At 43.8% G+C, this 24,513-nt stretch overlaps 1 long non-coding RNA gene across 1 annotated transcript; it reads left to right on the top strand.

Annotated features, from left to right (window-relative positions):
- Positions 1-340: 340 nt before the first annotated feature.
- Positions 341-23,173, top strand: LOC120511326. Its single transcript, XR_005629695.1, has 3 exons — positions 341-372; positions 714-786; positions 21,183-23,173. It is a non-coding gene; the product is annotated as an uncharacterized LOC120511326 (long non-coding RNA).
- Positions 23,174-24,513: the final 1,340 nt, after the last annotated feature.

Below are 24,513 nucleotides of genomic sequence, written 5' to 3'. Positions count from 1 at the left end.
CTCAGAAGCTTTGAGTTGTGGTTAGAAAAAATATTGGATTATATAAAAGACAAATTAGGCTCATATTTTTTCCTAATTTGTAAGGTTTTTTCTAAGTTTCTCTGATTGCTATGAAGAAGAAAAAAAAAAAAAGACACTAATCCTCTTGCTGTCTTACTTGTGTTTTTGAAGAGTGCCCAGGTGGGATTATAGGGACCAGCTGGGCAGGGCTGGGGGAGGCAGTTTGCAGGGTGCAGAGAGGGAATTGAATTCAGGTGCGAGCAGGGAGCCAGGTGTTTGTGATTTGGAAATAATAAATTCCCAGGGAGGGGTGGGGACTGTGTGGATTTTGTTGTGTTGTAGGAGTTCTGGGAGAAAGATTCACCTGGTTAGGTAGGGGAAGCTGGTTGGGAAATATCTGAAAGTTTTTAAAATTCTGGGTTTAGTTTGATGTTTTGTGCCTTTGCTGCTGTGGAAAAGTTAATTAGTCTGACTTCCATGCTGCTGAAACCTGACTCTTTCAGCTCAAAGGCTGGTTTAGTTTTTTGTGGTGCCCTGCTCTAAGGGAGATGTTTGGCTCAGAGCCCTGAGGATTCCTGATCCTGTGTAGCCCTCCCTACCTTTGGTGCAGGCTTGTGGGCATGTACCTGCTGGTATCTGCCCTTCTATACTTTGAATTTTATCAAAAGGAATGAGTGCTGGAAGGAAATTAAGTATAATTTAACTTGCTCCAGGTCAGCTTGGTTAATTAAAGAGAAAATCTAGCCTGCAGCAGAGTCCAGTGGGGTCTGAAGCACAGAGAACAAGGTAAGAAACATATTTAAAAATAACATCTCTTGATCATCATAAGGTTCCTGTTCTTAAGTGAAATCTTTTTGTCTACCTCCCCAAACAAATCCTACCACTTTTTGGGGGATTTGGAGGCTTTGAAGCTGCTGGGGCTGATGGTGCTTCCCTGACTGTTTTGGTGGTGTTTGGGTTTTTGGCTGGGGTTTGGGTTTTTTCCTGTGGGTTGCTCTTAGGGCAGAGGCTGCCCCTTGGACAAAGGGAGTGATGTTCTGCACAGGGTGGGCTGAGGAGAGTGGCTGCTGGGGAACGTGCTGAGGTGAGGCTCAAAAAGGCTTTTCCAGGAGATGTGGGGACTGGGTAGGGTTGGCAGCAAAACGTGCTGAGGTGAGGCTCAAAAAGGCTTTTCCAAATGTGGGGACTGGGTAGGGTTGGCAGCAGCACAGAAACTTCTCAACCTGGATTTTTTTAATGGAAGGGGTTGGAACTGGCTGACCTTTAAGGTCCCATCCAAACTATTCCGTGATTGTCTGATAAAAGCAAACATGCAAATCCTTGTGTAGGGGTGAAAAAGTGGTAGGAAAGAGGCCTCTTTCAAAATCTCCTCTTAGTTCTGCTGTCTTTGTTTCCTCTCTTTTACATTTGTGTCTATGTAGAGTTTGCTCAAAGAAAAAGTGTTGTTTTTCTTTTAAACTTCAATCCTCTCAGGGGGATCTAGGTGCATCTACCTGAAAACTGAGCCTCACCACAAATCCTACCATGTCTGTTTTGTTGGGAAGGTGATTCTGAGCCTTGTTAGTCATAAAAAACCTACAAAAATATTGAAGTTATCCTTTGAACTCATGTTTTGACTTGAGGGATTTCTTCTTCCTTCTAAGCCTGCTTGCAGTTTTTTTTCTTCATTTCTGATGATCTTTCTAGTAATGAGAATGCAAGTTACTCAAAAGGGTTTATAAAGGTTGACAGTGAATTATCATTGGTCCATTGGGTGTTTAAATTGCAAATATTATACTCCAAATCAAGCTTTAGAAGCAAGCTCTTCTTGAAAGATTTATGGCTACAGTCACAGAGGGTGTGATAAATTTAACATGGAATACAAAGCTGTATCAGTCGTGAGTTTCCTTACTGGATTCCTCCTTGCTTTGGTTGTGATGGCTGCTCCTGTTCTTGAGTTCTCAGCAAATGTGTGAGTGCATGACCCTGGCAGGAAAAACCTTTGGGATGCTATGGAAATCATCACCTGATATAGGAAGAGAGAAAAATTATGTTTGTGTGTCTGGGGCTCTGCTGGTGGCAGCAGCTCTCCTCTGTGCCCATCCAAAGGGGGAGAAGAAGAAAAGGATGAAGTCAGCAGTGAGCTCCAACCTTGAGAGATCAGTAAGGTTGGGAAAAGACATCCAGGATCATAAAGTCCAACCTCTGATTGGTGCCCTTCACGTGTGCTCCCAGTTATGGCAGCAAAACCAGAGAAAAAACTAAACCCACTTGCAACTAATGCACAGCAGTTTGTAGTAAGAATAAATTGTTACTACAAACTGCTGTGCTTTTGGGGCATTTTCTGCAGGAGCTGGTTGAATTTGCTAAATGTTCCTCACCTGGAATTCATTGCTCATTGTAATTTTCTTGATTCTGTGGTGTCAGGGGGTGATTTGCTGCAGCTGAAGCTTGTTATACACCCCATCCAAATCCTGAACCACCTAAAATCCCACCTACCCTGAGTAAGTTGCTCAGCAGAGATACATTTCTTATGTTCCATTATTCATACAGACCAGAAGTAATCAAAGTTACTTTTCTATCCCTTTGGTTTTGTACATTTTGAGGTGTCATTTACAGCACATCTCTGGTGCTCTGCTCCTCTCTGAAATAATTAGGAGATTATTTTGGTCAATATGACTGAATGATGATTTAGTGCTTTTCAATGGTGAGCTGCGTTAGTGACTCTTTAAGGATTAGAGGCTTAATGAAATGCACACATCAGGGTGGTGATTTAATCTTTTTCTCATAAAAATCTTCACAACAAGATAATAAACCATAAGAATAAAAATCATTTTGACAAACCTGTCTAGCTTTCAGGCTGTGAAAAGTCTGAGTTAATTACCTGAGGGCCCCTTCTGTTATACTGAGGATTATTGAAAGGGCATCTTCCAGGAAAGGTGTAAAGTTCCCAGGTAGGCAATTGCAGTTCAAGGCTGGGAATGGAGGGCAAGAAATCTCCTTTCCTTCCCTACCAAGGCATGGATCATCAAATGTATCCCTGTTTGTGTTTGCTAACAAGTGATGTAAAATTTTCTGGTGTTTAATTTTAAAAGAAATCCTCAAATGTTGTACTGGAAGGAAGCTCTTTATGAATAGAGTAGATTTTCAAAATTTAACAGGACAGCTGCTCATTAGCAACTGGCAGTTCTTGTTTTTTGAGACAGTCTTGTCTCATTTGTTGGTCAAAGTTTCTCTCTCTGGGTTCTCAAGCTGAGCTTCTCCAAGGCTGGTAGAGCAGTGGAAGGATTGAGTTTGGCAGCTGCCCAAAGGCCTGTGTGAAAGGTTTGGTGTCTCAGTCCAGTTTGCAGCAGACAGAGGTTTTTTGTTCTGGGCATGTGTTTTTATCTTTGTGCCTTCACTGGGAGCCCTTTTTTCTTCTCTCTCTCGAGTGGGGGACACAGCTAAATGATGGAGAACATCCCCCTTGGAAGGAAACTACTCCTGAATGGTGCTGGAGAAGTGTGGCATTCACATTCTCTGAAAAAATCCTTTTGCCCAGGATTTTTCTCCTGGGAAGCTGAGACGCCTCAGAGAAAAAGGAAAACAATTCTTATCTCATTTGCTTCTCCTGTGTTGTGCTCATGTGGAATGTGTTTGGGGATTGTTCACCCACAGGTGATTGTTTCATTGGGTTCTGCTGTGAGTGGTTTTCACTCTTTGGCCAATCAGGGCCAAGCTGTGTTGGGACTCGGGAGAGAGTGATGAGTTTTGATTATTATCTTTTTAGCATTCTGTAAGTATCCTTTATGTATTCTTTAGTGTAGTATTCTTTAATATAATCTAGTATCATAAAGTAATAAATTAGCCTTCTGAGAACATGGAGTCAGATTCATCATTCCTACCTTCATTGAGGCATTCCCTGCAAATACAATAGAGAAGGAATTTCCAACATACAAAAAATAAATAAGTAAAGAGTTACTAATTTATAACTTGAAAAAAGTTTTTGAACTCAGGCAGGACCTCCTGTGCTGATCCTGCAAGATGTGCTGTTCCACTCCTGGTTTTTCCCCCTTCTCCTTCATCCCCCCTTTTATTTGCTGTAGAGGGAGTTGGGTGCTGTTAGAGTTGGTCTAACATTTCCATTAAAAAATGGTAGCAGATCCCCAGAATGGCCTTCAGAAATGGCTGGAGACATACAGCCATGGGGTCCTACCTGGGTTTGGAAGCATAGAAGAAAAAGGTATTCCAGTAGAAAGGTAAATGCTGCATTGTGAGTAGCAAACTGGAATTTAAATGTAACAAATTTTCAATTTCTTAGAAATAGACTTGGAAAAAAAAGAGGAAGAGGAAAATAGTTGAGGTTTTTTCCTCATTAAATAGTGTTCTGTGCTTTTCATATTGTCTCCTCCTTCCTTTGAGACTTTTTTGAGAGCCAAGGAATTGCTTTGTAAATGGTTACAAAGTGGAAAGTGCCCCTTAAATGGGAAGATTTTTGCCAGAAGTAACACAGCCCAATGGTTTAGGGTGAGCACAGTAAGCTTGAATAATTCCATCTCTTTTGTCTATCTCTTGTTCTCCCCTTCCCCAGCTCTAAAACTTTGGGGTGGCTCAGGGAGCAGCATCTCCTTTGTTGGATTTAAATAACTGCTCAGGGAGGAACAGAACCTGCATAGGGGAAATCTCATTTATCAGTGGCACTGCTTCTAAACTTGGACTTCTAAGACAGATGTGAGGAGGATGAACAAGACTCCAGGGAGGTTGAAATGTATTTTCTTAGGGATAATGGCAAGTCTTCCTAGAGAACTCTCTCTTGTTTCTGTAGCCTGCATGCCCTCGAGCTGCTATCCTGACACCTCTCTCCATATTTCTGTCTTCCTGGTAATCAAAGCTGAAGTGATTCTCAGAATTACTACATTTAAATGAACTGCTTGCTGGTACTGTGATTCAAGGGTGATTTAAAAAAAAAAAAAAGCTAGTAATTTTGAGCTTGAAGTCTATTCTGGGCTGGAGTGTAATACAGAATAATCTGCTGGCTATCCAAGTAAATTCTTGTTCATTATTTGAACATTTACTTGGCTTTGATACTGTGGCTAAAACTAAGATAATCAGATTTTGAAATCTGATTTAGAAAAGGCAAAATATTTTTTGGTATCATTTGAAAGCAGACAGAACATGAATAAACCCCTTTTATCAGGGATCTGTACCAAAGCAAAAAACCTTAGAAGCTGTTTTTCAACTCTGCTGCCATAAAAAGCAAATGCCACTGCTTGTTTAATGTTTTCTTACTAATGAACCCAAATGTTGTGACCTGGGTCTGTGAATGTGCTTGATTTGTAATCAACTTCATCTGACAAGCTGTACTGCTGCCTTTTTTGTTGTTTATTTTTGAGGGGATGTGATGCTTGAAATGGTTCTTTTCATCTTTGAGATGCTCCCAGCAACTGTGTGTGCTCTGCTAACGAGGCACACTGCCCCTGCCTTTGTGTGTGCTCTCTGCAGTGCTGCCAGCTTGATGGATGGAACAGAGCAGCTACCTCCAAGCAGTGCTCTGAGCCCAAATCCATGGCTTGGGTGGTGGTGGAAGGGCTGCATGGATGAGATCTGATGAATAGGCAGGGTGAGAAGGATGCTGAAGTGATGCCATATGGTCTGGGAAGGGTAGGGAGGAGAGGAAAGGGAATTATGATATTTTTTACATTTGTGGTTTGATCAATAACTCAATGAAGCTGCTGGTAATGAGGAAAACCCAGCCATGGGAAAATCCTGATCTTAGTGTGGGTTGGTTACCAGGAGTGGGTAATCACCTGCTGCTTTAGTCTCAGGTTGCTGGAGAAGGGAATAATGACAAACAGAAATGAACTTTTCCTCAGTATGTCTGGCAATAAAAGCTGTTCCCTCTTCAGAAGTGCAGCAACCCCAGACATCAGGAGATGAAAGTGCAAACCTGTGAAGGATCTTGAGAGCAGTGCCTGACTGGCAGGCTGCACTGGGGGATGTTTCAAGTTTGGTTTCAGGTGAGCAGGCAAGGGGAGACTGAGGCTCTGTGTGCAGAAGAGTTTATTTAAAGAGTAGCAGCACAAATCTCATTACGGGGTGAGCTGCAGGATAGACCCATCCGTGGCACTAATAATGAAAATTCAGAGGTGATTGCTGGCAGAAAACAACTTTGTGCCACAAGAACTGCTGAAATTCATAGCAGAAGCAAAAAAAAAAAAATCTTGAGAAAAGCTTATGAATAGACAGAGAGAATTTAATAAGCTAAAAGTGCCCCTTAAAAGGTGCTTGAGTTCCTAAGGGGAGTTTACAGTGTCATAAGATTTTTGGTGATCATTTCCCACCAACCTGTGAAGCTGCAAGTGGCCCAGTGCTATAAATACCTCCAAACTGGACACTTGTAAAAGCCAAAACTTTGCATTTTCAAATTAATGTAAATAAGCTGGAAGTGAAAAGAAAACAAAGCGGTTTGCCTTGGAAGAAGGTGGACTCCTGTGAAGGGGGAGTTATAAAGTGTTGATACGGGGACTTGCCTTGTTGAAATGAGGTAATGCACTCTCCAGGGCTGCAGAGCAGAGCTCAACACCCTGGTGAGTGCAGGGCTGTGTGTGCCAGCAGAGGATAAGCCACAGCTGGTCCCTGTGGAGAGGACTTAGCAATGACAAAAGAAGCAAATTGCTGAGTCTGATGGTCCTGGGCCAAAGACAAAGTCTGGTTACAAGAAACTAAAACTACTTTGGGGGAAAGCTTTACAAAGAGGTTGCAGCCAAATGCCAGGGCTTTAGGAACCCTTCACTTCCAGCCAGGCATTTATGAAGGAAACTTGCTGTATTTAGCCACCACTTAATGGCTAAGATACACGGGGGGGGTTCAAGGTAAATCCTAGAAAGGAGGACTGTTCCATATCTGCAGAGAATGCTGAGAGTTCGGGATGTCTCAAATTGAGTGTCTTAGCAGACACTTGAGTGTCTTAGCAGAAGAGTTTGCTGAATGAATGATTGATGGATCATTTGCTGATGGATGATTGATAGATGTGACTTGGCATGTAGGGATGTGTAGGAATGTGCCCTGTTGATGGAGGGATTAAATTATTTTGTCTGCTTAAAAAGGTAAAAAGCCCAGAAGTTTCTCTCCTCAATTTGGTGCAGACACCTCATAGGACCTTCGGGCTTCACCTCAGACCTGGGGCTGTCTGACTTGGCAGAGGCCAAGAGGCCTCACCTTAATAATTCATTAGAAAAATAAGAGAACAAAGGAAATAATGGCTTTTGTGGGGTGTTGTAGCAGGAGCAAGAACCTCTTGCCCCTGGCTTGTTTTTCTCTGTAAGAGCTTTGCTATTTTGCCTTTTATTAAACCTTGTTCTGTTTGCAACAGTACCTCAAAAGAAATCCTGCTAACTTTGTGCCATTTGGGGTAGCTGGGCTATCTCAGGTGTGATAGGTTCTCTGACAGCTCATAAGACCTGGCTCGAGGTCTTTATCAGGGATGGTAAAACTATGAATGAATTCTTCATTTGAGGTGGTTCCTCTGCTCTGTGCAGATATGACTTGCTGTTTGTGCTGTGCATTGGTGTGAGTGTGGCTGGGGGAAGGATCTGATGGTCAGGTGAACAGCAGGACAGAGATAATCAAGGTTAAATGCTATGAATAAGGTGACTTATCCTGGGGGAAGCCTGGACTTTTCTGAGATGAGCAAAATTTGTTGAAAGACACATTTTTGTAGTGAGGATTGGCAGGCTTTCCATACTGAAGGAAATAAACCTGAACACTTGTCAGTGTAGGGAAAGGTGCTTCAAAGTGTGTTTGTGCTGCCTCTCATTTGAGGTGGTTCCTCTGCTCTGTGCAGACATGACTTGCTGTTTGTGCTGTGCATTAGTGTGAGTGAGTGTGGCTGGGGAAGGATCTGATGGTCAGGTGAACAGCAGGACAGAGATAATCAAGGTTAAATGCTATGAATAAGGTGACTTATCCTGGGGGAAGCCTGGACTTTTCTGAGATGAGCAAAATTTGTTGAAAGACACATTTTTGTAGTGAGGATTGGCAGGCTTTCCATACTGAAGGAAATAAACCTGAACACTTGTCAGTGTTGGAAAAGGTGTTTCAAAGTGTGTTTGTGCTGCCTCTTTTCCTCCTGGAGACAGCTGTGAGATGTTTGAGATGGGGAAGGATGTGTTTGGTAAGAAAATGATGGGTAGTGGATGTGTTGCCCTGAGTGCCAGTGTCCTGCAGGTTTGTCAGGCACAGCTGTGCTGTTATTGCAGATTTCTGCTCCATTTTCAACAGGTTCATCACCCACTGCCGCATGGGTGGTGCCTCATGTTGAGCAAAGAGGATTTGCCCGAAATCTGAAGTTTTTAAGGTCCCTGGAACTGTTGGGGCAGTTCTTTGTTGGCATCAAAATGATGCCAACCAAGATCTCAGGTGAAGCAGCCTCCTTTTTCTCCCAGAAAATAAAATATATTGGCAAACAGTCAACTTTCTGCATATCCATCAAGGTCAGCCCCCACAGAGGAACAGGGTGTCTCCTGGGTCTCACAATAAACACTTTTTTCTTTTGTTTTAATTTATATGCCAGTAATACTCATCTGGAAAGCTTTTTATTCTTCTATCAGAAATTGTGCAGATAACAAAGAGCAGCTTCAACAACTTCATTTCTTAAAAAGCCTAAAATGCATGAAAAAACAAAGCTTTTTTAATTAAAAGAAAACTAACACAAAAATGAAAATGGAAGAATCAAATGGCCTGTGAAATTAAATAAATGAGAGGAAGTTTGAGAGGAGGAGGTGCCTGACCAAAGAACACAACCAACCTAGCACGTCTCAATATTTTTAATGTGGTACAGAGTTCCCACAAATAACTTGGAGGAGGTGGCATTGAGGTTTTTTTGTCACCCCATCCCTTGAAAGAGGGTTGTACTGAGAATTTTGTTATATTTGGGAAGGGCACTAACCCTCCACACATGGATTTGCCCTTGCTGTGTGCTCCAGCACTTTGTCTGATATGGAGAAGGATTTTTTCCTGTGCATTCCCTTAGCACAATGACTGAAAAAGTTTTGTGCATTGATTGATTTCTCTGCTCTGAGGTATTGATTTGGTTTGTGGAAAATGGTCAAATAAAATCAAGTAGTGTTTGGTACAGTCTGAAAACCATCTTTTCCAGGCTCTTGGTGATTAGATCACACTGGGCTTTTTTCTTTGCACATCCTGCTCAGGCTGGCACTAAAAGCCGCTGTAACAGTTTGGTTGCAAGACCTCAGTAAATAGCAGTTGTGTTTCTGAAGGTCTTTAAAACAAACAGAAATCTTCCTGTTCAACAAATAAGGTGATCTAACTCTTTGTTCATCCCACCCCTTACAGGTGTGATTGACATTTTTCCGGCAAATTTAATTCAGTGTCCCAGATATTAATGGCTGTGAACTTATTTTTCTTTCCTTCTACCAAAAAACTCCTCAGACCAACAACAAAAAACCCTCCCCCTTAAAAAAAAAAAAAATCTCAAAGAAAGACACAAAAAAGACATAACTTGTCCCCAACCAACCCCTTGTACTTTTATTTTAGCTGTGAAGTTGGTTACTGTTATCACTGGAAATCAGAATTTTAATAAGAATTGCTGACCAGACAGAAAAATTGTATTAATGCCTTTCAGTTTATTAAATTGAATTTGGCAACTTGAAAAAATTCCTCAAAACCTGAAGAAGTCAAACTGAAACTGAAACCCTGTTTAGCCTGAAAGAGCTGAAATTTAGATTTGATATACAGAAGGTGAATTGCTCCCTGTGAGGGTGGGCAGGCCCTGGCACAGGTGCCCAGAGCAGCTGTGGCTGCCCCTGGATCCCTGGCAGTGCCCAAGGCCAGGCTGGACAGGGCTGGAGCAGCCTGGGACAGTGGAAGGTGTCCCTGCCATGGCAGGGGTGGCACTGGATGGGCTTTAAGTTTCCTTCCACCCAAACCATCCCATGGTTCTGTGATTCTGTCTCTGGACACCTCTGAGGGCTACAAGCATTTTAAACACAGGTGTGGCAAAATTTTCTTGCCCAGGAACATGGACATAAAACCCTCCTGACAGAGATACACCAAGAGTCTTTTTGGACCCAGCTTCTGGGGTGTGTAAGCCCCAGGAGAAGCTGGCAGTGGCACCCAGGGAGGGAGGGCTGGCAGCTCCAGGTGATGCACGGGGAGGCACCTGGGTCTTGTCTGCAAGACCACCAGGCGAGAGCTGAAGCAGCACTTGGCTCCTGAAGGGCACTGCAGGACAAGGGTAAAATGGAGAATAATATTTTCATCTGGTGGTCAAAGCACTGAGAGGAGCAAGAGCTCACACTGGAGGACTCTTGCCTCTGAGGGGTGGGGGGAAGGTTTCAATAACTTTGTTTGTTGATGGCAGCTGTGCCTTTTGTGCTGGGGCCACTTCCTCAGAGCAGAGCACCCAGCCCTTGGACCCTGCCCTTCCCCACCCCAAGGCTTTGGAGTGCCTGTGATCCCCTCAGTGCTGCTCCACAGGAGCCTTGGACAGTGAGGGCTCTTAACCTTGTGGCACCTGATGGTTGCAGGTGATGTTCCTGCCACTCCAACCCCATTTATTTTATGCCTGCCCATTTGGAGCAAGGAGTTGCAGTCATTATGTCAGACATGAATGGTTCTTCTGCTGCACTGTCAGGTGAATGACTCCAGCTCTGTTGCTTCAATGTGCTGCTATTGAAAGGGAACATCTTCAGGGGATTAAAGATTTATTATAGGAACCATTGATTTGGCTCTCACTATAATGTTAAATGTTCTCATTCTGTGTTCTGTGAAATAATTTGCTTCCTTTTGTTGTCTGCTAAAAGTATTTCAACAACTTGGCAGAAGAATAAACAGACACAACTTCAAAATAACTCAAAGTAGCAAGAATTTTTTTTAAATTAAAAGAGCAGAAAACAAGTATGGGAGAAGCTTATTACTTAACACTTTGCTGCAATGATGAATTGCCTGGTTCTGATGTTTTTATTGCTGTTCATGTGACATCAGCTTGCTTCCTGAAGTCATCAGGTGAAAGAAAAATGAGGGTTCCTTGTGCCTCACATTGTAATCTCTTCTTCACTCAGTATAAACAACTTTGGTCAATGTATTAGCATAGAAAAAATGAATTAGATTTAAAGCAAGGCTATGTTTAATTTGGAAGTTTTAGTCCTGAATGCTTCTCTGTGGAGCAGAGCAGTTTCTCAGTTTTAAGCATGGATGTCAGTGTTCAGCACATGCAGCTGCCTCAGCTCTGTCAGAAAACAATTGTTTTATTCAGCACTGCTGTAGGAATGCTTGAGTTTCTCTGGGTAAAAGGTGGAGGGATGCAGATGCAATCCAAATAGAGAATTCATGCTAAATGTGGTTGTTTAGCTTTGTCCTAACAACAGGAAAATTGCTAATGCCAGTGTCCTTGGTGCTTCAATCACTCTTCAGATCCAAGGAGCTCGTGCAAAGAGAAACAGGAGTTATTACATCAGACAGAAATATACATCAGAAAAATATCAGTGCTGGGGAGAAACCCCTGGTGAGCTGTTGGGCTGGATGGGCTGGAAAAAGAGTTGTGTGTTCACCTCTTATGCCCCATCAAGGCAAAAAGGAGCACAGGAATAACAATGTTCAGCTGGTTATTCCCATCTCCAAACATTCCCTTGTAAAAATGCTGTCTCTGAAGAGCCATAAATGCTGAGATTTTTCCTGGGTAGTTGGTTCTGCTCTGGCTCCCTGTGGCTGCACTTTGATCTGCTCCTGGATCAGGTGTGGTGTATTAGGAGGCAGCTTCCCTGATTTTTCAGGTTACCCTTACATGGTTTGTTTTATTGGGTTTTTTAAGTCTGCAGAAGTAGGACTTTAATATTGTCACAGCAGTTTTTGGGTGAGCTAAACCATATTTGCAGAGCATGCTTAGGATTTTTTTCAACTTAGTTATTTTAAAAGATTATTTATTAGCACAGCTTCCCTAAGGCAGAATGCAAGGTAGGTGAGTTACTTCATATGTGGATTAAGGTACCTTGGGAGCTACAGGTTTGGCAGGAGCTCCTCACTACATTTTGGCATCTGCTGCCACTTTGTCCTTCTGGTGTGTGAGCTGGAGGATCTGTGTTGGTAGTGCATGAGAAATGCGTGTGGCAAATGCAGCCATGTGCTCTGGAGTGCCTTCTGACTTTATCTGATAACCCATTTCCTCCTGCATACTTTGCTTCACCCCAGGCTGTGGAATTAAATGGATTGATGGGTGTCAACAGACTGGGCTGTAGGTCTGTCCATACCTGTGCTGAAAAAATGGGACAGGTAGAAAACATCAGAAAATCTAGGTGGGGGAGCACTAAATAAGCCATGTGAGTGCTTCTGGTAGGGCTGTTGAGATAGATAAAGCTGTACTTTGTGCAAGTAGCTCTTGGTGCATTTTCTCATTGTAGGGCTCTTCTAAGTATTGCTAAAGTGCTGTTTCCCTGCTATAAATTTCTGGAGTGAAAACCAGAGAAGCAGGCAGAGCCACCTCTCCAAGAGACCCTGTAATTACATTTTTGACGACTCAAGGCTGGTGTTTGTCTTTTTGTTTGATGCTGGCAGGAGCTGTGTAGCAAAAAGCCTTTTGAAGTTAATACCTAATTAAGATGGATGGGGAAGGTCACAGCCCCTGGTAGTGCTGCTGGTTCAGGCTCTTGGCTGCCTCAGGAAGGCATCAGCAGGGAGATTTACTGGGAGCCATTCTGTGCATCCAGGTTGGGAAGTGTTATTTAAAAATCAATGGGTAAACAGGAGTTCTGCACGCACACAGAGAGGGGCTTTTGTCAGGTGGGGGAACCAAGGTACTTAACTCACTTTCATGTCAGAACATCGTTGATTAAACACAATGGGAGAGGGGTTTGATTCACATGGGGGAACTGGAAGTGTTTGGGCTCCAGTCTCTGGGGTGGGATGTAGATGCACTCAGGGTTTGGTTGTCAGGCTGGAAATGGAGTTTTGGCTGCTGTGTGATCTGTGGCACAGCTGCAGCACTGCTGGTCCTCATGGCAGTACCACACTGCATCTAAGTACAGGATGTGAGCACCAAAATAAGAATCTGGGACATATTCTTAAGTGTGTTCCCAATCCTGAGCTGATGCTGGTGTTTCAATGTAGCAGCATACAGTGAAAAACTGAGTAAAACCCAAAAAGAAAATGAACCTCAGACCCCATTGCACAGGGAAAGGGAAACATGGCAAAGTTTGGATGATACTAAACTAGCTCACACTTTTCAGAGCCCAGCTCTGTTCATTGTGCTCTGTAGATTTGGGACTCGGAGAGATACTGAGATTATTTGATCTGTCTTACAATAACAACAAGTGAACAAGACAGCCAGACCATTTCCTAAAGGGGTGACATATTTTGTGTGACTAAAGCAGACACGGACTAATGAGTGCCTGAGTTAAGGGAATTCCCACTGCTGCTAGATTGGATGTAGAAAAGCAAATTAAAACGTAGCCTGTTTAAGTCTGCTGTGTGCACCTCTGAGTTTTGGAGAGCAAAAGTCTAGCCAGCCTTCTTTCTGACTGGAGTCCCAGCTTGGTTATGTTTGCAGCCTTACTGCTCTTTATTTGCTGCCTCTGCTCAGGCAGCTGAAGGCTTTTCAAGCCTCAGATGAGGTGTTGTTGCTAAATTACATAAATCTGGCCTGGTGGTGGAAAGCTAGAAGGAGGTGGTGCTGTTAGGTAAGCCATAATTTAGTGTATTCACACAGGCGCCAGTAAATGTTTTGCCCCACTTGAAAATTCAGGATGTCTGGTGAGAAAAGACTGTTGGATAATAACAATACAGAAACTAGCTTCATCCTGGATAATTTCTGCCAGCTGGAAATGAGGCCTTGTTGATGCTTGCTGAAGAATAAAAGCACTTTTCAGCAGAGCTCTGCTAACCCAGATTCAAGCCCCCTTTGCACAGGGTGGCTTGGTCATGCCAGAGAGATGGGAGACATATCTGGGTCTGGTGGTGGGTGGGGTGGCACGTTAGATCGGAGAGAAACCCCCCAAACTTCTCCAGAGAGCTCCATTTGTTCCAGCTACAGCCTTATTTCTTCGTGTCAGTTTGTTATTGCTGCCTCCCACACGTTCCTTAGCACGTTGGCCCTGCCATGGTCTCTCCTGCTGCTTCACAGAGCTGGAAAAATATCTCCTCGTGCCTGCAGTCAGAGTATGAGGTTGAACAGGGGGGATTTGGAGGTGTCTTTATGGAAGATGGCTGGTTTAACTGTGTGAAGGTGTGTGGGGATTATAATTGGGCTTTATACCACCTCAGGTAGCTCAGAATGGGTGTTTTCTGCAGATAATTTCAATTAAATTTACTTTATCTCATTGTCCAAGGAAATGGTTACCACAGCAAAAAGCCAAGATTTGTTTACTGTATATATTTCTCATTAAAAGCTAATGAAGAAGCCCTTCAGTAGCTCTGAAAAAAAAAAGGGGGGAAAGGTGATAATAATAATGGTTCAATATTGTTTTAAGTATGCTATTACTAATTTTGGAGGAATTTCAGCTACGATTAAATTAGTCCCTTTATTTTACTTAGTCCAGCAGCACCATGGATTAATTATGGGAAGAAAAGTTGCAATTTGGCTGTGCTAGAAAAGATTATTAAATATCTGGATCAGTAGACCACCAGAGCAGAGATAAGTGGAGAGTACAACTCGGAGTGTTTCAATATTCATTGGAGATGCACCTTTTCTTTAGTTTTCTGAGGCTCTTTAGGAATGAGAGCTCAGCCTCAATGACACAGGGAGAAGATCCTGGGTCTAATGGCATTAATGGATTGGTGTGTTTAAAAGTCTGTGCCACAGGCCAGTGGCACTTTGGAAACATTTTAAAGGAACTATTTACAGTAGATCTGAGGATTTCCTCCTGTTTGAAGTCCTGGAAAACAGTGCTGAGGGTTCCTGTGCACGCTTGGTTTTTGCTGAGCAGACCACCTTGCTTGGCATCGGTGCTGCAGATGAGTGGGAGGGGATGCCTGGGGGGACCTGGGGAGAATATTGCATATATTGCCCTGTGTGCTCACTGGGGATGCTGCCAGGAGCCTGGGGAGGAGGACCTTTGGGATCAGCACCCAGGGAATATGTTGGTTTTCTGATAGCTGCTTCGGGGCATGGATCGTTGTTGCCTCCATCTGCTGCACTGAATGCTCAGCTCTTGCCCTATATTTTTTCCTCCCTTTACCCATGAGTGCTGCTGATTCATTTGGAGAGCAGGGAGCCACACATACGTCAGCACTTGGGAAAGGCAGTGGGAGTGTTTGCTGAGATTGCTTTGGACATTTAACCTTCCAGGTGAAGCTGTTGGCAGCTTGCAGAAGAGTGAGAGCACCTCCTCTGGCCCATCATCCTTCTCCTCCTTTTCCACTTCCATGCTCACACACTACCCCTGTGTCTATTCACCCAGGTCCTGAGATAATTGCTCTGCCCCTGCTGTGTTAATTCATATTGGAAATTAATCTCAAATGAGTGATGGTTATTGGAAGTGGATATTAAATGTTTTGTGCTGGGCTCTGGAGTGCTGCAGAGGAGTGATGTCTGCCAGGGTGTTGTGCTATGAACTTTGCAGGGTGTATCTGAGTGAATGCTGAGGTGGGGAGAATTGTTTGTTTATTCTGAGATGAGTCAGGATGTGATAGGGTCAGGCCACCGGAGAAATGTCTGGGGGTGACTGAGAACATGTAGGAATAAAGTAGGCTGTGAAGAAGAAACAGAACAAGGAGGTTCTTTAGGGCTAAGGAACAGAAGAATTTAAGGGGGAAGACAGAATGGGAGTTGAAAAGTGTGTGAGGAAGAAGAGTGGAGGAAAGTGTTTTGGAGCAAAAATAACATTTGTTAAATTGCTTAAGAATTAAAATTAGGTGGAGTGACTGAAGAAGCTGCTATAAAACTAAGCAGTCATGAAACTGAGGAAGTAGTTGCCTCAAATATCACACAAAGACAGCCATGGAGGGCTTGAGGACTTGGGAAGATGTTATTTGGCAAGAATTTTCCTTAAATTTAATCATGTGTGTAATATTTCCCACAGGAGTGATGAAATCTTTATGTTCCCGGGCTGAGGAGTCCCTTGAGGACTTTGGCATGGTAGTCCCTGGTGAGGGATGAGGCAGAGCTCTGGCTCAGAGCTCCCCAGAGCCCTGATGTGTGTCAGAGCTGCTTGGGGGCAGGAGGAGCTGTGGGGCTGAGGCTGTTTGTGTCTCCTCCTGCTGCCATGGACCTCCAGGTGGCTGGAGGAGAGTTCCTGAAGTTTTCAGCCTGCTGTAAAAAGTTATTTTTCAGCTGGTCCAGTGTAGTTGTCCAATGGGTCATGTTGAGTAATGGGACACCTTGAGCTTGGGGTCACCATCCTTGATACTCACCCTGCCTTTAGAGCCCTTCCCTGTTTTAAGCTGTTATTATTAATCAGGTTATTCCTTGGGATATTTGTCACCTCTGTGTAGTCTTTTGCTTTGCAGTCTATAGTTTAAGCAGAAATGTTGTTTCTGCATTTGGTCAGAGGCTACCACATTGTCACAATCCTCTGCCTAACACCCCTACAACCAGGCATAAATGAGATGTGAATTGCTGATATTTATGAGTGTGCTACACTACAAAGTACTTTATAGCCTTTCTGTCATATGTTTCAAATGATTCCACTTCAACCAAACAAATTGTCCCAGCTTAATTTCCAAGAAATCATTGTCAAAATTGCTGAACCAGTTTAATTCTAAAGCACATATTTATACTGAGCTGCACAAAGCATACCGCCAAGTGAGATTACAAATGGTAGAGAGGAGAGTTTAATCAGAAATGAGATTAAATTTGAAAATGTAGAGTGTTAGTGATTGCTGCTGAGGTTCAGACAGGGTGTAAAGCCATAGATTTTTCTTAGCAGGGCTCAGAATAGCGCACTTGAGGAAGCTGAGGAGCACATATGCCCTGGTGCTGACAGCGGGAGAACGGAGCTGGCCTCAGAGCAGGGGCTGGGAGCAGGGTGCTGCAATGTTGTGTTGTGAAATGAGGTGGAAGTGGGAGGAAGGAAACAAGTGGGCATGGGGGACAGGAAATAAATCAGTTGGTGTGAGCTGGTGTGACAGGAGCTGTGGCCCCAGCACCTCTGAGGGGCTGGGAACACAAACCCTGTGAGGAACCCCTGAGGGAGCTGGGGGTGCTCAGCCTGGAGAAAAGGAGACTCAGGGCTGCCCTCATCACTCTGCACAGCTCCTGAAAGGTGCCTGTGCTCAGCTGGGGCTGGGCTCTGTCTGCAGCAGCACTGACACACCCAGAGCACACAGCCTCCAGCTGTGCCAAGGGAAATACAGCTTGGATATTGGGAAAAAGCCTTTCATGGAAAGAGTGCTAAAGTTGTGGCATGGCTGCCCAGGGAGGTGGTGCAGTCCCCATCCCTGGGTGTGTTTAACAAAGCCTGGATGTGGCACTGGGTGCCAGGGTTTAGTTGAGGTGTTGGGGCTGGGTTGGACTTGATGATCTTGAAGGTCTCTTCCAACCCAGTGATTCTGTTCTCCTCTGGCTGGTGAGGGCAGCTGTTTTGTCTTGAGTTTTTGGGCAATCTCAGTGTATTAATGTGGAGTTTTTTGTCAGCTGAAGTTAGAGAGGAGGTTTCTAAGGTGGCATTTCCCCACGGATGCAGAGTCTCCCCTGTGCTCTGGCAGTGAATACCATGGTGCTTATTGATACCAGGGATTGGTTTTAAATGCTGCCCACCACAGCCTGCTCCAAGACCGGCCTTTTTGTGCCATTCATTGTTGCATTACATTTGGATGGAATTTCCCTGATCTGAACTATAAAACACTTGCATAAGTTTGTATGCAGAGCTGCTGTCCTGCACATCCAAGCCCTGATTCTCTGTACTAAGGAGCACCGGTTGGTGTGTGGAGGAACAGGAGGAGACACAGTGTTGTCTAATCTGTTTTTCAGGAAAATATGCACTTGGTACAGCTTCCCTCTTTTTGTATTGCAGGATGAACATTTCATGCAGATCATTTCAGCTGTAGGAGGAATTCTGAACCTCAAAATGGGATGTTTTGCCTTGGGGAAAGTTTTTTTCTTAAATTTATATAAACGCTTTGGTGTTTTGGTTTTTTTTTCAACTCATCCCTTGAGCACTCCTAAATAGGAAAGAATGGTACAAACCTGCTGTTGTTGCCACATTCCCCTACAGAAATCTGAGCAAAATCCCCTAATTGAGAACTGAGCAGATCCCTGCCCCCCAACACTTGGAGATTATGTGCTGTTTTATAATCACTACAGGGAGAAGCAAGTATAGCAGCAGCTTCTTTCATTACAGATGAGCCAGGATGTGCTCAGTAATCTCCCAGGCCTGTATTAAATCTGGGCCACCTCTCCAAATTGCAGGTTGATGAGAAGTGCAGCCCAGGAGCAGCGTTCATGTTTCGATGTGTAACACAGATTACAGCAGCTGCTGCTGCTAAGATGCTTGTGTTCCCTGCACTCTGAAGTGCACATCTTCAGGCCACCAAGGGAGTCCTGATTGTCCTTATTTATTTTTTATAAAGCACTAATGAGACAATTTAAGCCTTGCACTTGTGTGACCAGTTATTTCTCAGCTCTGTCCATACTGCCTTCTATTTTTTCTTGTAGCTCTTTAGTTTTGTGTTTCCTTCTTAAATTTATTCAATAGATAATTCTTTCTTGCTGATCCATATTTAGTGTACAACAGAGTTTAAATTGGGGGTGGTGGTTGGGTTTAAAAGCTTATGACCTTTTTTTAAGGGATCTAAGCAGCACCAAGGACTGCTGGCTGTTTGTGATGCATACTTGCTTTGAGGGGAGAATGGAGAAGGATCTATTCTTTGGTGGAAAATGTCCTCATGGAAAACTGACCCCAAATGGGACCAGGACAGAAATGACATAAATCATAGAAGAGACCTTGATGATTTACCTGGATTAATACATTAGGGATGAGAAATGCTGTGCCTCTGTGTAAGGAGTGATGGTGAATAATCCACATAAGGAAAAGCCTACCTTAAGTTTTGGCACTCAAAACTGTGCTGCTTTTGAATTGTCTCTGAAGTTGACTGAATATACATTGCATAAATGTATTTGTCCTGGGAGTGGGGTGGAACATCCCAGGAACTGGGAGAAAAGCTCTAGCTCCTCTGCATGCTTGTTTGGTACCTTGAAGGATGTGGTGCTGCTGGGTCTGTGGCTGCAGGTGGGATTGCATGTTGCTGTGGCTGTGTTTAAAGAACTAGAAAGCTGTGGAGGCTGGAAGCCAGATTCTCAGCAGGTCTGGCTGCTTGTGCTGCAGAGGTGCCCATAATGGTGTGCTTAACTGGTTGAGAAAAGGTCAGGAAAGTGTTATAATTCAAGAATCTCAATGTTTTGCATGGAGGTAGGACCAGTTTTCTGAAATGTCTCCCTTTTGCAAGTATTGTGTAAGCTGAAAGTCAGAATTTTTTAAAAAATCACAAAGCAAAAGCCCCACGAAACTTCCTGACGTGCTAACTAACACCTAACTAACTCATTTCATATTCTGATTTTATGTAATTTAGTTCTGTGTCGATCAGCCACAAATTAGATTGTGCAGCTGCTATTAAGAGCAAGTGTTGTGTTTTGGTCTTTAAAATGCTGGACAAGCACTTTAAAAACCTTTACTGAATTTCAAATATAGCCATGGTAAAATTGGACTGAGGATTATATTGTCACTTCTCCCTAATATAGAATTATTAAAGCATATAAAGAGAGGAGCAGAGCTGGAGGCCAATACATCATGTGATAGACTTTGTGTCAGGCCACTGAGGGAATGCTGCTCACGGAGGACAGGGCAGAAGTTTCCCTCCCAAGGAAACAAATTGGACAAAGTGGCAGAAAACTGGGCAGGCATTAAAGAGTGGCCTCCAATTAGGGCAGAGGTTTGGTGGCTCCCAGCAAAGGGAGCTGGCAGGCACAGCACAGCACCAGCCCTGGGAAAGGGAGGACTGCGCTGATGAAATAAAAACTTTGTGCTGTGGAGAAATCCATAAGCATCCCAGAGGGACCCATTAGGGCAGCAAACACTGGCTGTGTCCTGCACTGGGAGGCTGTGGGGAGTGGGGGATGGATAACACACGGGGTATTAAGGTGCTTTACAGCATGTCCTTAAGTGTAATGATTGCTGCAGTGCCAAAATGCCACGCATAAAATAGGCTCTGATGTACTGAATGCATTTTGTGTGTAGCTCTTAAGAGGTGGCTTTGTCTGTGTATAACTAGAAAATGAAAATGTCAAGAAACATTTCAAGTGCCTTTGCTTCTTAGGGAAATTATTAGCTTTGCATTGACTGAAAGGGGAGTTCTTCACCTGCCTGAGCCTGGATCCTCTCCTTGGGTTCATGTGGTGCCTTCCAGGAGCTGCAGAGCAGCGAGGTACACGTGAATCTGTAACCCGAGCTGGGGCTTTTACACCAGGAGCGAGCCTGAGTCACGACTGTGTAGTGCCAGCACAGATTGAAGGGTCTGAAAGAGCTGGGCTGCACGTGGGTGAGCAGAGCCATCAAAGCACAGCTTTTTGTTGTGCTGCAAGCATCTTAGGAAGGACACTTATTCAATTATTTTCTTTCCCTCCACTCTCCCCTGGAGCAGGGATACAAAAGGAAACAAAGACTGAAGAGTGAGACTATAATTTTGTGGCATTACAAGGACACTTGCTTTGTTCAGTTCTTTGCTTTTTTTCTCCTCAATATTGTTTCACACTACTTTTATTTCAAGTTGGTGCTTTAGCTCCTTGCAGATTGCACCCCTGAAAGGGTGACCAGGGTGAATTGTGTGTAGTACGAGTTAAATATGGCAATCATCAAGCAGCAAACTCTGCAAAGAGATGAAAAACTTTGCTTGTGCACATTAGGTTTATGGAAAGTCTACACAAATAAAATAGCACTTGGATCTGAAGAGCTTTATCAAATATTGGAGAAATTATCCTTATTCCATGCACAGAAACTGGTGACAGAGACAACAGCAGCCTGACAGCTGCTGGGGAGGCAGTGTGTGGCCAATCCAAGCTGGTCCTGCTTTATCAAATATTGGAGAAATTATCCTTATTCCATGCACAGAAACTGGTGACAGAGACAACAGCTGCCTGGGGAGGCCGTGTGTGGCGAATCCAAGCTGGTCCTGTAGTCAGGAAACCAAATGTGTGGGGAGTGACTTGAAGCCCCCAGAGGAAGCTGTTACAATTTTTAGCCTGTAAAGCAGTGTGACACTGGGTTATTCTGCCTTTAAAGGGAATGGTGCCAAGGAGATCCTGTCGAGTGCTGAACTCATAGCCCCACCAAGGGTGCTATTTTAAAAATGAGTCCATCTGACCAAGCAGCAAACATGAGGGCAGCCAACTTGGTGGGAGTTACCACCTGCATCCTATGGAGAGATGTGGGTTTGTGGTGGAAGATTGTTGTCAGCCAGCCAGGAGTGGATTATTCTGGAGGAGCAAGAGACAGACCCTGGGCTTTGTCAGCTGCAGGGCTGTTTTTCTCTGGTTGGCAGCCAGCAGCTTGCTGTGCTACTATCCTGTTCCTCAGACGAATTAAACTGCAGCGATGATGGAGAAAGAAGTGGCAGCAGCACTGGAAGAAGATGCCCCTCAGATTCACATTTGCTTGGTGAGCCAGAAGATCCTGCAGAGTCTTCTGGGGATGGCAGTGGCAGTGCTTAGCTCTGCTGTGACACGAGATGCATTCCCTCCCTTCTGAGATGACTGAAGTGGGAGCTGGGCTGTGTGCCAGACCTGTAGCCTGTGGCATTGGGCTGGAGAGATAAGAATTCACAGAAATGTAGAGCACCATAAACTGTACAAGAAAAATTGAAATGACAAAGTTGTTACAGGAGAACTTCCATAACTGGAAGCGTTTCAAACTGTTCCATCCTCCCTGATAACTGCAGGCAGCTTTCATGCTGCCTTCTTATCTTCTCCTGCCATGTACGCAAATACCAGAAATGTTTGTTGGAAAAACTTCCCTTGGTTGGGTTTTCTGTTCTGTGTGAAATCCTTACAGCCAAACTGAGTGTGCACATGGGTGTTTTGTCCCAGAGGTTTGAGCACTGATGTCTGCTGTCTCCATATCTCAAACACTGGCTGTAAATGGAGCAAGGTTTGGTGTTTACAGGCACCCACAGTCCAGGCAAGCCATGGTCAGTGCGCATCTATAAAGCCAGGCAGTTGGTCTAAAAATCAAAATATTTCTTGTTTGCAAATGCCTGATGCAGAGTTTTGCATATGCCAAGTGTTTTTGAAGGCATTCTTTCCTGCTGAAGAACAGCTTGGGTGCTGAAATACAGCTACTACTTCATTGGCAGAGTTTTCTGATGTATGAGGAAAACTTAAGATGAGCTGGGAAAACATCATTTGCCTCCTGTGATCCTCCCCCCATGCTTGCTTTGCATGGAATTATTCTGTCTTGTAGTGAGCTGAGCATTTTGGGGAAGGAAGTGGCACAGAGAGGCCTTTAATCCTTCAGTGGGGCCCTTGTGACTTCAGCAGCGATGAGGATTTAGGGTTTCACTGGTACCCAGCATGAGGGATGGTGCTGCTTGGCTGTGTTACTGTGGAACTCATGGTGCTCACGAGCCAAACTTGTAGATTTGTACTCTTTAAAAGCCATCAGTTGCTCCCCTTTGCCAGTGGATAAATTATTTGACTTCTTAGGCCATTAAAAATGATCTTAGCATCATTTGTCACAATTTCAAAAGAGCACTGCTAATCAACAGGCCATTCCTTCAAAATTAACCTGTCTAAACAGCAGGAGGGATGAGCAAGGTGTGATCTTGGCCCCATCACCATATATAATAATTCTTATTTCTTCCTCCCATTCCTAGAAAGCAGGATTATTGTTCACAACCAGAATCTGGGGATGCTTTGCTGGAACAAAATAAAATTTCTGACAATCCTTTTACTGGGGTTTGTCTTGTTCTTGATGCTGTGGGTAGGATTAGAGGAGCTCAGGAGTAAATGTGCCTGTGTGTGTCTGCTCTCCATCCCTCCCTGTGCTCCTCTGCTAGCAGAAGACAAGGGAAAGGATAAAGTATAAATTCGCCAAATCAGGCTGATCTGATGAGTGTCATCAGGCTGACAGAGCTCTTCAGGACAATTCAATAGGTGGAATGGATTCAGTAAATTTTCCAAGCCCTGTAGTTCAGAATGCATTCCACACTCTGGTGCTGGCATTGTGGCACTGCCAGCTGGGGGAAGCCTGAGCAGCTCTGAAATTCTCATTCCATGGTGGTGGCATTTACATTCCCAGGTGTAAGTGGTGCTCTCTGTTAGAATCACAATACAATTTTTTGTTTTTATGCCATAATTGGAATAAATCTAACCCTAATAAAGATTTCTGTGTTACACATTGCCTGTTTTCTATAATGTATGCATGCACACTGGAGTGTGTTTTTCCTTTGCACTGCAGGATGCTACAGGACTCTGCCTTATTTAAGTCTCCAGCAGTAGAAAAATCACACCGGGTTCATTAAGAGAGGCCATAAATATTTTTTTGGAGTGGGGGTGCAAAGGGGATGAGGACGAATGGGAGAGTGAAACAACATTGACATTTATGAGTGAATGGCTGGTAATAAATGAATGTTTTAGCAAGAGCCAGAGTGATACTTTTCTTACTGACATTCAGTGATGCTTTGAAGACAGCAGGAAGCTTTGCTTTGAATCCCAAGCATATCAAAATTAGATTTTTTTTTTTTTTTGCCTCCAAATATACCTTATCCTTGGGCAGTTTTTATTAAAGATGCTAATTGCCCAGACCCTGACTAATGCAGGTTGCACTGTGCTGCTGGATTATTCTCCTCTGTGCCTTCTGAAATAAGGCAAGGCAAAAATTAAAGCAGGAGATGTAACTATCATTTAGTGCTTTAATACTGCAAATGCCATTGCAAGTGGAATTTAGCCTGAAGCCAGGGCACTGATGGGCAGCTTGCACAGAGCTCTATTCCCTATTAGCACATCTGTGGTGGACACAATATCCTTCATCAAGGAGCTGCGACAAGTTTTTGTTCTGTCTCTAATGCATGTGGAGTTGCACACTGAATCTTACAGATGTGTATCTGTATGTGTGAACTGGGTCACAGTATCCTGGCATCATTGATAGATCAGCTTTATTAACCACATAATTAATGCAGAGTATGGGGTGGGGTAGCTGTCCTGCAGCTGATGGCTCTGTGTTTGTGCCCTTCACATTTCTGGGGGTGATGCCTCCACCCCTATCCCACAGCCAGCAGCTGCTTGGCCCTGTTAGTCTTGCATCTGGGATAAAAGGGACTAGAAAGTCTCAGTGACAGCCTGCTGCACACTTCCTCCTTTGTTGCTTTAAGGCAGCCTTCAGTTTTTCTTTTAATTTGCTTGCATAAATCTAATGTCTTAAAATATCAACACTTCCTAATGACTTTTTTCCTCAAACCGAGCCTTATTTCCCTCTAACCATTTAAAAAACCCCTCATACTTGTCAGATTTACCTCTTTCAAGTATTTAGATGCCTCTTTAATAGATTAACTGTTTGACCATTTTCTTTTATGCTTCCTTTATTGGTGAGGAAAGAAAGTATGGATTTTTTTTCCCAG

The sequence above is a fragment of the Passer montanus genome, unplaced genomic scaffold (assembly GCF_014805655.1).
Source record: "Passer montanus isolate IOZ18808 unplaced genomic scaffold, ASM1480565v1 scaffold64, whole genome shotgun sequence".
Taxonomy (NCBI): Eukaryota; Metazoa; Chordata; class Aves; order Passeriformes; family Passeridae; genus Passer; species Passer montanus.
The sequence above is the reverse complement of the archived record's forward strand: the minus strand, read 5'-3'. Positions and strand labels throughout refer to the sequence as shown.